The sequence below is a fragment of the Chenopodium album genome, chromosome 2 (assembly GCF_948465745.1).
Source record: "Chenopodium album chromosome 2, dcCheAlbu1.1, whole genome shotgun sequence".
Taxonomy (NCBI): Eukaryota; Viridiplantae; Streptophyta; class Magnoliopsida; order Caryophyllales; family Amaranthaceae; genus Chenopodium; species Chenopodium album.
This window is the reverse complement of record NC_137835.1, coordinates 58,441,906-58,454,386: the sequence shown is the minus strand read 5'-3', so window position 1 is coordinate 58,454,386 and position 12,481 is coordinate 58,441,906. Positions and strand designations below refer to the sequence as shown.

Below are 12,481 nucleotides of genomic sequence, written 5' to 3'. Positions count from 1 at the left end.
GTATTACAATCACACAATTAATTTACCGGTATTAAATCTCATCTCTCGAATCTCGACTTAACCATTTATAAATTAATCTGCCTATTGAAACAAGACCTAAACATTAATTCTCATCTGTCGAATCTCGAATCAATGTTGTCAAACTCATGCATAAAAGATCTGCACAAATCTAGTCACAGAGCATTAAATCAATCAATAGGAAATTAATCTAGCATTGATAATCTACAACAATAAATTACCACTTCATATTATTTATGGATCCCCATAAACCCTAGAAATAGAACTACTCACACATATTAAAAACTAAACAAATCAAAGCAATAAAATAGGTCATGATGAAAGGAAATAAGATTAAGAGAAGAGAAATCGTTACCAAACAAATCTGTATTAATGGAAATAATCAAGAACAAGAGTCGAGAGAAGAGTTAAGAGAGAGAAAAGATCCTAAGTAGAGAGAGAAAGTCTAAGGAAGAAGATCTACAAAAATCCGTACAAAATCGTATATAAACGTTCCTAAAAACAAAAAAATTAATCAGGTCCTATAAAAACATGCGCCCGATCGGGCGCACCTTTTTCTTCGCGTTCCTTGCCAGCAACATCGCCCGATCGTGCTAGATGCTCGCACGATCGGGCGCGCTTATGCACGCACAACACCTGGCCTTGCCGCGCTCGATCAGGCGACCTCTTGCCCGATCGGGCCCTTGCTCCACTTTGAGGCTCGAACTTCGATTGGGCTTGATTTCTCGGCCCAATCCGGATTTCCTCCTCGGGTCTTGAATACTTGGTCCGAATACCTCGGGATCCCAATTACCGAGCCCTTAATCACCGGCTCTCACCGATCCTGGGCTCCAAAAGTGGTCGTGTCTTTCTAGCTTCCGTAATTGATCCATAAAGCCTGGGAAAATGCTCGAAGAGTGCAATTTCCTGTAAAATACAACTAAAACTACAAAAACACTAGAAAACACAAATTAGTAATAAAAGTGGCCCGAAAGAGCCAAAAACACTACTAATAACGACCAAGGGACGGGGGTAAAACACTATATAAAATGGACATATCAGACTCCCCCAAGCCAAACCTTTTCTTGTCCCTAAGCAAAGATCTCATCAATGAATTAATAAATATGCTTCACCCCAAAAAGTAAAAATCAAGCACAAACGATTCAAGGTAAATCAAATAAACATGCTTCAAAGTCAACCAATCAAATCCATCTAATTACCAATCTCCCTAACAATTGTCAAATAGAGCAAACCACAAGAGCATATGGAATTCAAGACTAGTGCTCACACACTCAACTCTCATTTATGTGGCGAGTAAAAGATGTACTCGATCGCTCTCCATCCAACCCCCTTTATGTGAACACTGCCCTCCCAACTCACACTCTCGTGTGTATAAAACAATGAACGCTCAATCATACTAGTCGACTCGAAATATGCCAAATCATAACTTGCATTGATAAACAACACTTTCACATTCATATAATTCTATGCACAAAGGTCGGAAGGTCTTTAAAGCTTGTAATGTAAGGCTAGGGTAAAGGGCAGGATAAATTTGGGAATAAGTAAGAGAAAAGCTATGCTTAAAGGAGCCATATCCTAATAAAACCCATGATCAAAATAAATAGTGATCATACATCTCCTACATAACCAACTCCAACATCAACCAAATATACTCCAATCATAATAAATAAACCCTACTCTTACAGTTTCACTCATAAGATATAATGATAAAGAAGTGGAGTGAATAAACAAACTTTATTTTCAAAGTTGAATATTTTTTTCATTGAAGCTCTTTTATTTTTCTTTTGATCAACCTCCAACTAGAACATTTGAACATTTTTTCCTTTCGAAGTTCACTTATTTTTTCTCATTTTTTTTCTTTGAACTTCTCTTTTTTTTTTCATGATATCATGCTTTATTTTTTCAAGAAAATATAACTCTCAAACTCATCAAAAATAAACATGATCAACAACAAAACAACTTATCAAATCCCACCCAAATTGTGAAAATAATAAGCACACTACAAACTCCCTCACCTTACTCACTAATAGCTCCCCCAAGACAAACTTGGGACTAGTAACCAATGGGGAAAAATAGGCTTCTAATGCGGCTAATAAACAACAAAAAGTCAAGACAACAACATGGGTAGCAAGAAGGGAACAAATGTATCTACAATATCTGGAGGCTACCTAAAAGAACAAATGCCTTCGTCCTCCTCAATGTGCATAATAATGAATCATATAAACATTACTAATAGTTGCAAACCAATACTCAAATTCATTGACATACCATGAACTATGGAACTATCACACATTCCTTACCAAATCAACTAGTCAAGCACTATATTCACAAGTAGTTGGACAAAATTGACGCATGTAAAAGGTTTCAAGGCAATCAAACATCAAATCATGATCAACTAATCTACAATGCCTATCGTCAAATACCAAGAATCAAAATAATTTTCTCAAGTAAGGGGCACAGGGAAGCATAATTTATAATTCATTGGAACGTATTTTTGAAATTTTTTATTTTTCAATTTTTTTTGTATTTTTATAAATAAGAAAGCAATAAATACTACACTAGGAAAGCAATAAATAGAGAAAAGAGAAAGAGGATTACCATATATACAAGAAATCTCCCCCCAAGCCAAATCAAGCAATGCCCTCATTGACTTGGGAGGGTAGCTAGGAAGAGCTACTCTTCATCGTCATCCATCCTCTCATATCCTCCTCCATGACTCGAGTCGGCACCACCCTGGCTCGGTCCAGCACCACCGTAACCCGAACCACCTGCAAAGTAGTTAGGGTCCACATTCCCCCCCCCATACCCCCAAAAGGAGCATCACCCCCATATCCGTGGACTGAAGAGTAGTCCACATAAGTACCATACGCACCGGGGTGAGAATACCCTCCTTGGGGGTATTGGAACCAATCGGGTGTAAGTGAATCGGGAGGAATAGCCCCCCGACGGGCATAATCGTCATACATGGGGTATAGACCCCTCCCGAGGTTCCTCTCTATGTAACCAACCCGCCCATCTAAGGTGCTTAACCTAGAATCTAGGGTTTGCATCATACCCTCAACTCTCCCTTGCCCCGTCTCGATACGGTCTAATTGGCTCCTAAAAGCCGAAAAGTCATAAGGGGCATTGGGGTCGACGTTATAGTCGACCGAGGAAGTGGGTATGCCATAGGTGAAGGGTGGAGGTGTTGGGTAGTGTGGTGAATGATGAGTGGGGGAATGGTCTAGGGGGGATTGGTGGGGTTGTGGTGAAGGGTGAGGTGGTTGAACCTCACCTTGAGCATTAATCTCGAAAGTATAAGAAGGCTTCCCCTTCTCAAATTTGGTCAAGGCGGGGTTGGGTAAGGTAAAGGCTTGATCCCTCTTACCCGATTGTCGGTGGACTATCCACCAAGTATCACTCCCCACGGGTTGCACCCAGTTCAAACTCCCTAAATAGACTAGGTCCATGAGGTTTGATCCTACAACTTTCCTATGCCCATCCGGGTTCCAACCTAGGTGTTTTCTAGCAATGTGGGTCACTAACCCCCCAAAATAAATAGGCGCCCTAGACCTACTAGCCTCGGCCGCATTGGCCGCCCTTTGGAAGTGATTGGCTATCCTATGGGGTATGTTCAATTTTTCGGCGGTAGGAATTATATAGGATGCCAAAAGTTCCAATTCATCTCTCCTAACATTTGCCGGTTCATGCCTCCCAAAAATAGTGAGGCCGGCAAATCTTTGCCAAAGTTTTGGGACGGGATGTTTAATCCACGTCCCTTTGGCATGTTGGAGGTTAACTAAATCCTCCCCAGTTAGCCTCTTATAGACCACGGCGGTGTGGTCTTGAGAGGGTTCAATCGGTTTATCCGATTTCAAATCAAACAACTTTCCGAATTCTTTAAGAGTTAGTTTCACATTGTTGTTTAATAATCGGAATTGTACATGAGTAATTAGCGCATTCATTTTAATAACATTAAAACTTGAAATAAATTCTAATGTTAAGTAGTCATACGTATCATGGCACATTTGAAAGAAACCACTCATGCCTATACCTTTGAACAATTTTTCCAAATATTTATCTAAGCCTAACCTAACTAGTGTGGAATGATGAATAAAATGGGTAGAGATTACCTGGCGATCGATAAGGTTTAGCATCCTAGCCCGTTGCTCCTCCGAGGTAATGACAACCTCCTCCCATCCCGGAATTTGAAGATCCGGGTTGACCGTTGGTTGTGGTGCCCTCCAACTTTCACCCCTTTGTGTCCTTGAACGTTTTGAGGCCATTATATGTGGAAAAATTTGATGCTTGGAGCTTTCTCTCTCTAGGGGTTTAAAGGAAGTATGAGAGAAAGTGGGAGAAAATAGGTGGGAAATGTAGAGGAAGATGTGAGGATTAATAACATGTAAGAATTATGAGGTTTTGATGGATGAATTTGAGGAGATCTTGAAAAAGAAGTGAGTTTGAAGGTGTAAAAATAGAGGTTTTAGAGAGAGAAAGTAATGGAGAAGAAGATGAAATGAGAAGAAAGTGAGGGAAGAAAGAGGAGGAAAAGTTTAAAGGGACGGCCAAAATAGGCGCACCCGATCGGGCGGATAAACTTGATTTCTAGAAACCCAGTTGCGCGCCCGATCGGGCGCGAACACGAACAAAATTTTCGCCCTCTTACTCGCCCGATCGGGCGAGCTTCGCCCGACATATCTTTTCCTTCACTCGATTTGCGCCCGATCGGGCAACCTCGCCCGATCGGGCGAATTTCACTCGAGTTTCTGACGCTCTTTGCGGGTTGCCCGATCGGGCGAAAGTTGCTCGACTTTCCAGCCCTCCTTGTGCGTCCGATCGGGCAGCCACGCCTGATCGGGCGAATTTAAGACTGGAATTTGCCATGCTTGCGAGCCCGATCGGGCGAGCTCCGCCCGATCGGGCCCGTGCCCGGTAAGTATTCCTCAGCTTTTTCTTCGTCTTCAAATTTCATCTAAGTCTTTCGACCTCTTAAACCTATACCTGTACAAAAACACTTATAAACGGTAAAATTTCACTCTCCTCGCCTCTCAAAAAAAAAATAAAAATAAAGATAAATAAAAAGGAAAACTATTCTAGAAAGCAAGAAATACGGGTTGCCTCCCGCAAAGCGCTGGTTTATCTAGGTCCCGCACTACCCTCTTACCAAGTACAATGTCTAGGACCCTCGGCCTAACGCTTGATCGGGTGGTTTCTCACCCGGTCTAGCGGAGTTCAGGTTGCGATGCGGCTTCCTGACATACCCTGTAGGATGCCAAATCACCTTATCCGGTGGATCCTCCTTGACTTGGACTGGGGGATCTTCAATGCTACGCACTAAAAATCCTTCTTCGATCGAAGGTTGCTTCAAATTGTCATTGCGTTCAACACTTGCAACTCGATCTGGCGGAACACTTACCGTAGGCTCGATTCGCACAACTTGCTCGATCGGTTCCACCTGTTCATCCTCGAAACCAAGACCAACATTGTAGAGTGCTCTTTCTATTGCATCGACTTCTTTCTGCCATTTGTCTATCTCATCTGAAAAGGATGCAACACAAGATACCGCCTCCAAGGGATCTTTTTCAAGAGCTTGGGGCATGTTAGAATAATCTTCAACCACATTAACACTGAAACATTTCTCCTCAGTCATGGAGCTTTTAGGGGCATTATTCAGATTAAAAACAACTTTATCATCCCCTACTGATAGTGTATACTTACCACTTCTTACATCCATGACTGCTCCTGCAGTGTTAAGGAATTGTCTACCCAAAATAATTGGGGTTTGCATATCCTCAGCCATATCAAGAACAACAAAATCTACAGGTATATAAAATTTACCTACTCTAACGGGGACATCCTCTAAAACACCTAAGGGGTATTTGAAAGAACGGTCGGCCATTTGTAGAGTTATATTGGTAGCTTTTAATTTACCCATATTCAACTTAGAACACACAGATAATGGCATGACGCTAACACTAGCACCCAAATCACATAATGCATTATCAATCAAGAGATTGCCAATATGACAAGGGATAGAAAAACTACCCGGATCTTTTAATTTAGGTGGAGACTTATTTTGAAGTACGACACTACATTCTGCAGTGAAAGCTACCGTCTCTACCTCACTAATAGACCTTTTTCTCGTCAATATTTCTTTCATAAATTTTGCATACGAGGGGATTTGTGTGATCAATTCAGTAAAGGGAACTGTTACCTTCAAATCTTTTACCACCTCCAGGAACTTACCAAACTGCTTATCCAAGTTTGTCTTCAATTGACGATTGGGGAATGGAAGTTTGATAATTGGCTTTAGAGCATTATTACTCTTGTCTTGAGTAGCCACCTTCTCTGGAGTTGTACCCTACAATGTAGAATTGGATATGTTAGTACTATCCTTTAGCCCTGCAGGGCTATTAACTACATTGTTTGGTTTAACGGAATTAAGATTAGCATTATTTAAAAAAACAGGTTCATCGACTCCGGGCATAGAGGGCCCTTCATAGTTTTAACCACTCCTTAGAGTAATTGCAAATGCTTGATCCGTAGGCCTAGTCGGCTGTGCCGGCAGAGCTCCCTGTTGGCGGGCTTGTAGGGTAGCGGAGAATTGCGCAATTTGATTATCTACAATTTTATTATGCGCTAGAATTTGATCAATTGTCGCATCTCTGCTTATGTGCTTTTGCATATTTACCAACATTGCTCTAATTTCCACCAGAGAAGAGTCAGAAGATGAGGAGGGTTGTTGTGGTTGGTTCTTTTTGCCAGCATTGGGATGATAATTTATCTGCTGTTGTTGCTGTGGCGCCTGTGGTTCTTGTGGTGGTGGACTTTGAACATTAGTGCTCCGGTAGGAAAGGTACGGATGGTTCCGATACCCAGGATTGTAGGTGTTGGAGTATGGGTTGTTCTGCCTATAGGCTTGAAAGGCATTAACTTGCTCCACGAAGCTCCTGCAATCTTGCTCCCAATGACCTACAATACCACAATTTACACAAAATGCCTCATTAGAATTATTATAAATCGCAGAAACATTAGCTACATTAGCAGTGCTCAGATTATCTAATTTTTGGCAAATAGAGGTTAGTTGAGCTTGCAAAAAGGATACATATTCGACACTATGCTTCCCCTTGTTAGAAAATCCTCTGGGATTCCCATATTGGGAATTGTGTATTGCCATATCTTCAATAACCTGACCTGCATCATCAACATTAAGATTCATAAATCTCCCACTAGCTGCAGAGTCTAAAATTATTCTAGAGGAATTTCCAATGCCGTTATAAAAGGCTTGGATTAACTACCATTGCGCTAAATTATGGTGAGGGCATTCTCTTTGTAAGTCCTTGAACCTCTCCCAAGCCTCATATAAAGACTCATCGGCTTCTTAGGCAAAGTTCTGAATCGCACTCCGTAGTACGGTTGTTCTTTCTGCAGGATAATACTTGTTATAAAAATTCAAAACAAGAGTTTCCTAGTCAGTTATACCAAGTGTAGTTCTATTTAAGCCATTAAACCACAATTTAGCTTTTCCAGTTAAAGAGAAAGGAAAGAGAATCTCCCTGATTTGGTCTTGAGTGACCCCGGCTTGCCTGATGGTGTTACAATATTGACAATAGTCGGCAATGTGAAGATTCGGGTCTTCACCCTTGGCTCCACTAAATTTCTTCCTCTCTATCATCGTTATAAATTGAGGTTTAATTTCAAATTCAACCCCATCAAGAGCCGGAGTAGGGGTGAGATGTGGAAAATCCGTAAGCTTTGGTTGTGAATAATCACTAAGCTTCTTTGGAGCCGTCATCTCTGATTCTACGTCTGATGATGTCTCTGAATCGCTAGAACCAGTTGGAGGATCGCGGTGATTATTGTTTTTATCACCAGAATCCGCCAGGATTTGCTTGTAGAAATTTTTCTGTCTATGGAAGGAACGTTCGATCTCAGGATCGAATGGGATGAAACCTGATCTGGAACATCTGGGCATAAATAAAAACTAGAAGCAAATATGAGATTTGTCTCATAGAACTAACTCTCTCTGAGACAAAAGGGAAATAATCTAGACTACAAAAACAATCAGAAATAAAAATAAAACCATTTCCCCGGCAACGGCGCCAAATTTTGAAAGGGAAAAGTCATATCCCTTAATCAAAAGTAATTCCTAAATCCTTTAACTAACGTAGATAGGGAAGTAGGGTCGAATCCACAGAGAAAAGAGTCTTTCTATTCCTAATTAATTAATATAATCCACATTATAAAGTAACCAATATATTGTAATCAAAGGAAACTAAACTACGAAGATTAAGAGTAGGGAGAAAACAATGAATAAAAGGATCTAGGGCATAGGTTCACCAATAAATAATACTCCAGGGTAAAACGTAGTAATCAATCGTTGACATTGTTATAAATAACACGATTAACAGGCTCTCGCAATTTATTAATCAACATAGATCTAACAGGCTCTCGCAATTTACTAGATCTAAGTTCTTATTGAAAATAGCCTTTAATATCAAATTAAAATCTGCTCGATTCATCAATTCAATATTGCTATACTTTTACAAGCCGCAATTGTAAAACGTTAAAACAATTCAACAAGAAATTATCATGCAATACCAATAATCAATAATAGTCAATCATCAATGCATCAATTAACCAGATTGTAAAGGGCTTTCGCTACGTATTACAATCACACAATTATTTTACCGGTATTAAATCTCATCTCTCGAATCTCGACTTAACCATTTATTAATTAATCTGCCTATTGAAACAAGACCTAAACATTAATTCTCATTTGTCGAATCTCAAATCAATGTTGTCAAACTCATGCATAAAAGATCTGCACAAATCTAGCCAAAGAGCATTAAATCAATCAATAGGAAATTAATCTAGCATTGATAATCTACAACAATAAATTACCACTTCATATTATTTATGGATCCCCATAAACCCTAGAAATAGAACTACTCACACATATTAAAAACTAAACAAATCAAAGCAATAAAATAAGTCATGATGAAAGGAAATAAGATTAAGAGAAGAGAAATCGTTACCAAACTAATCTGTATTAATGGAAATAATCAAGAACAAGAGTTGAGAGAAGAGTTAAGAGAGAGAAAAGATCCTAAGTAGAGAGAGAAAGTCTAAGGAAGAAGATCTACAAAAATCCGTAAAAAATCGTACATAAACGTTTCTTAAAAACAAAAATTAAAACTAATTAATCAGGTCCTATAAAAACACGCGCCCAATCGGGCGCGCCTTTTTCTTCGCGTTCCTTGCCAGCAGCATCGCCCGATCGTGCTAGATGCTCGCACGATCGGGCGCGCTTATGCACGCACAGCACCTGGCCTTGCCGCGCCCGATCGGGCGACCTCTTACCCGATCGGGCCCTTGCTCCACTTTGAGGCTCGAACTTCGATTGGGCTTGATTTCTCGGCCCAATCCGGATTTTCTCCTCGGGTCTTGAATACTTGGTCCGAATACCTCGGGATCCCAATTACCGAGCCCTTAATCACCGGCTCTCACCGATCCTGGGCTCCAAAAGTGGCCGTGTCTTTCTAGCTTCCGTAGTTGATCCATAAAGCCCGGGAAAATGCTCCAAGAGGGCAATTTCCTGTAAAATACAACTAAAACTACAAAAACACTAGAAAACACAAATTAGTAATAAAAGTGGCCCGAAAGAGCCAAAAACACTACTAATAATGACCAAGGGACGGGGGTAAAACACTTTATAAAATGGATATATCAATTAGGAACATTAACACATATAACTCACTCTCGCACAATTAAGCATGTTAATTATCCTACTAAACTAATTCACTCTCGTGCAACTAGCCTAGCAAAGGCATGGAAGAATTTAGGGCTCAAAACCAACTCACTCTCGTACAATTGATTGAAAGCATAATTAAGAGCATAGAATCGATTAGCTAGAAAGATTCTAATCCATAAAAGCATCATCCATACACAATAATCAAGAAACAATTTCATACTACTCACAATCAATGATTCAATTCATTAATATAACCTTCATCCAATTCCCTAGAACAAGACCTAAGCTAACATAATGAAGATTGACATGGAAAACAAGGTAAAAAAAACAAGAATCAAAATAAGATTAAACAAACAAACTAATTAATCTACTCAAATCAACAAACAAAAAGCAAAAACTAAGAATTAAACAAAGCAATAAAGATGAGAAAAAGTTAGAAAATGCTCATTGAATAAAAAAGAAGAAGTTCCACAAAGTTGCTTCTTCAACCTCTCAAAAACTCCATGGAAATCCAAGCTTTCTCTCTCTAAAACTACTCCTAAACTAGAGAGAGAAAATCCTTATCCAACCCTAAGAGAGAGAAGCTCTCCTCAAACTAGGGAAAAAGATATAAAGGAAAAATAAATTTCCCCCGTAGAAAAACAAGGCTCGCAAATATAAAGGAAGTCGCGAAAAAACACTGAACAAGGCTCGATGTGCGCCCGCGCATGGTAGCTGTGCGCCCGCGCAAGGTGTCTGTGCGCCCGCGCAACAGACTATGCGCCTGCGCAAGGCGGCTGTGCGCCCACGCCTTTGTGGGTTGGGGCTTGCTGGCTGAGTTGTGCGCCCGCGCGCCTTTCGTGTGCGCCCGCGCAAGAGAGTGTGCGCCCGCGCACAGGTCGCACGCAGGCTGCGCAAAATTTTCTGCCACGATTCTGCAACTTTGCCTCTTTTGCGAGGGTTCAAACAGGGCTGCACGCCGGCGCACTCCAGCCGCGCGCCCGTGCTCATTATGCGCGCCCTTGCACCTTGCTTTCTGCGATTCTTCTCTCATGCTTTCTTGGCTTCTTCTATGCAATCCAAGACTTCAAATACCTAAGCACAAACACCAAGGGAAGCAATAAGGTATAGGGAACCGTGAAAACACGCAATGAAGGCAAGCATTCAAGAATATACGCGATTTCATTCAAAACACATCGAGACATGTATGCACGCATTATTTGAACAAAACAACTATAAAACACCCTAAGACAAGCTAAAACAAGGCATAAACACTATTCTAGGAGTGACATAAATGTCACTCATCAGTTTGTAAAGGCTTGGCTTGAAAATGCTTTTCAAAGAAAGACTTGGGAGAGGCTCAGTACATACTAGGCATCAAGATCAATAGGGATAGATCTAAAAGGATGATAGGATTGAGTCAAAGTACTTATATTGATAAGGTACTAGCTCGATTCCAAATGGAAGGGGCCAAGAGAGGTCACTTACCCATGTCACATGGCATAACCCTAAGCAAGAAGTAGTGTCAAAAGATACCTAATGAGCGAGAAAGGATGAATCAGATTCCATATGCTTTGCTAATTGGATCGATCATGTATGCCATGATGTGTACTAGGCCAGATGTATCTTATGTCTTGAGCGCAACGAGCCAATACCAATCAGACCCATGAGAGGCGCATTGAACTGTAGCCAAGAATATCCTAAAGTACCTGACAAGGAACAAGGATAAATTCCGTGTCCATGGTGGTAGAGATGAATTAGTTGTTGAGGGTTACACCGACGCAAGCTTCTAGACTAATAGAGATGACTTCAACTCACAGTCTGGGTACATATTCTGTCTCAATGGAGGAGCGTTTAGTTGGAAGAGTGCTAAGCAAAGCACAACTGCAAATTCTACAACTGAAGCCGAATACCTGGCAACATCTAAGGCAGCTAAGGAGGCAGTTTTGATTTGCAAGTTCATTGGTGAACTTAATGTTGTACCCTCCATCAAGGGTCTAATAGAACTCTAATGTGATTACAATGGAGCTATTGCTCAGGCTAGAGAGCCAAGAGAACATCAGAAGGTCAAACACGTCAAGCAGCGGTTTCACATGATTCGAGAATGGAAATAAGAAGGTAAAATCAGAATTTGTAAAGTTGGAACATATGACAATGTAGCCGATCCATTGACTAAACCTTTGTCTCTAGTGAAGCACAACAAGCACGTTGAGGTAATGGGAATCAGGCACATCAGAGATTGACTTTGATATCCTTATTTTAGTGTTTTAATTAATTTTTGAAAATTTTAATGTAAAGCACTATGATGAACCATTCAGTTTTGGAGTAGTAAAATTTTTCATGCAAATATAAATCACTCCGTTGATTATTTAATTGTGTTTAAAATTAAATATTGAGTCCATTCGATTTTAAGATATTCATAATAGGGTATCAAGAGAATGTCTTGGATAAGGAAACACCTATTAAGTGAATATTGAATATTATAATCGAAAATTATCCCTAATCGAGGTCAATTAAGCAATGGACGATTAATGACTATTTGAGATTAGTGTGTAGTTTGATTTATAGCACCGTTTTTCTTGTGCTACAAGGAGATGATCGTCATAAATCATTTTCACAGGTATTGGTTTAGAACCATACTAGATCGACCTATGAGAATACTTTAAGAGATTAAAAATCGTCATAAGTATACTTCTCATTAATGCTATCGGAAGCTTTTTCCTCAACCATTAGTATTGTGAGCTTTCT

At 40.2% G+C, this 12,481-nt stretch overlaps 1 non-coding gene across 1 annotated transcript; it reads left to right on the top strand.

The window, feature by feature from the left end:
* The first annotated feature begins 7,307 nt into the window (after positions 1 to 7,307).
* LOC145607773 (small nucleolar RNA R71) lies at positions 7,308 to 7,414 on the top strand. Its single transcript, XR_014105627.1, has one exon. It is a non-coding gene; the product is annotated as a small nucleolar RNA R71 (small nucleolar RNA).
* Positions 7,415 to 12,481: the final 5,067 nt, after the last annotated feature.